Source organism: Astyanax mexicanus, chromosome 8 (genome assembly GCF_023375975.1).
Source record: "Astyanax mexicanus isolate ESR-SI-001 chromosome 8, AstMex3_surface, whole genome shotgun sequence".
NCBI lineage: Eukaryota > Metazoa > Chordata > Actinopteri > Characiformes > Acestrorhamphidae > Astyanax > Astyanax mexicanus.
This window is the reverse complement of record NC_064415.1, coordinates 18,726,120-18,727,849: the sequence shown is the minus strand read 5'-3', so window position 1 is coordinate 18,727,849 and position 1,730 is coordinate 18,726,120. Positions and strand designations below refer to the sequence as shown.

At 41.4% G+C, this 1,730-nt stretch overlaps 1 protein-coding gene across 1 annotated transcript in view; it reads right to left on the bottom strand.

Moving 5' to 3' along the window:
- slc16a13 (solute carrier family 16 member 13) overlaps positions 1-1,730 on the bottom strand; it is a 252,457-nt gene that overhangs the window by 10,926 nt on the left and 239,801 nt on the right. The gene's annotated exons all lie outside the window — the stretch shown is intronic.

Here is a 1,730-nt window from a genome sequence, read left to right as displayed (position 1 = left end):
AGTGGAAGATCTGGCTGGGCGAAGATCAGAGATAATAAAAATACCATATCAGTGACGTGTACAGAGCAAGCTGGAGGTTTTAAAGCGTTGATTGGTGGATCAGAGTAAAAAAAAAAAAGAGGCGGAGACAGAGTGACCCACCTCACCCTGATTCTGTAACCTGCTTCAGCTGTCTGGTCACCCAAAGGACAAAGTCAGGAAAAGGTGGAGCCGGAGGTCAATGTAACTAACATATAGTTGTGGTTAGTTTAAAAAACTGGCCATATATCAAATTTATGCATGTTTTACTTCTCATGCATACAGGTATATACAGCTCTAATTATATACATAAAAAAATAAGAGACCACTTCAAAATTATGAGTTTCTTTGATTTTACCAAATCAAAGCCTCTGGAATATAATCAAGAGCAAGATGGATGATCACAAGCCATCAGACCAAGCTGAACTGCTTGAATTCTGGCACCAGGAGTGTCATAAAGTTATCCAGTTCTCATCATCGAGCTTACAGTGCCATGGGAGGAGGGAATGTTGGCAGCATATGAGCATAAGCGGCTCAAGTACTCTGACCTGGCAGCAGAGTGCAGAGAAGGCGGCTGGACCACGTCCATCCACCCGGTGGAAGTTGGTTGTAGGGGCTTTGTGGGGAAATCAACAATGCAGCTGCTTCGTGACACTGGGATGACCGGGACAAGGCTGAAGAAAGCAGTCAAGGAGTTGGCAGAAGAGGCGGAAAAAGCAAGCTATTGGCTCTGGCTACGGAGAAAGGATTCAAATTGGGGTTCAACACCCCAATGAGGTCAGCTGCAGGGGGTGGCAGGGAGACGTCCCTATAAGAGCCACTGCCCCCCCACCGCGAGGTGTACTGGTCTGGGGGCGAAACATCTATGAACGGTGGCACCAGCTGACGACCCTGCAGCTGACCGCAAGTGCACTGGAGGAGGTGCGGCAGGCAGAGATGCCAGGCAGAATTTACACCTTTCTGTACACTGTAATTACTTAAAGATATACCTAGAAACAGCTAAATCAGAGACACTGATTATTTTCAAGTGGTCTAATATTTTTTTTCCTAGAGCTTTATGTCTATGATGTAACTAACATGTAAAGCCAAAAATAGCATTAATATATATATTCTTCCGAATGTTTCTAAATCATCACACACTTTCCTCAAAGCTGAAGGCTGCTGTTTTTAGGTATGTGACACACTTTCGTCCTTTTTATAGTCTCTCCAAAAGAAGAGAGGAGAGGACAGGGACACTGCTTTGGGTCAGGCCAAACATTTAATTCACGACACGTTTAAGCTAAAAGAAGCCCATTCCCCAGATCCTTACATCTTGTGTAAAGGGTAGCTTGTTTTTTTTCAAATAAATTCTTTTTGTCAGTTAATCCTAGCAAGTTTCCACTTCTAAACCAAAGTAAATGCAACAGTATCAGTATCATGTATATGATAGATACCTATACAACTCAGATATCAATATACATCTTCAATAGCTAAAATGGATTCTTTAATTTGAATGGTTTATAAATTATCTCCAGCTGTCCTGATGCCAGAATGATTCTTTATACAGAAGCAGTGGTTATGTTATCTGCTCAGCCTAATATTTTAGTTAATGGTCCCATTTAAGTACCTTTTTTGTAATAATGCATTTTGTTAAACTGAATTTTCAGAATCATATTAGGATAAAATCATGTGTCATCCTACCATGTAAGTCCATGTTTTTTTCAGCTTCTCCA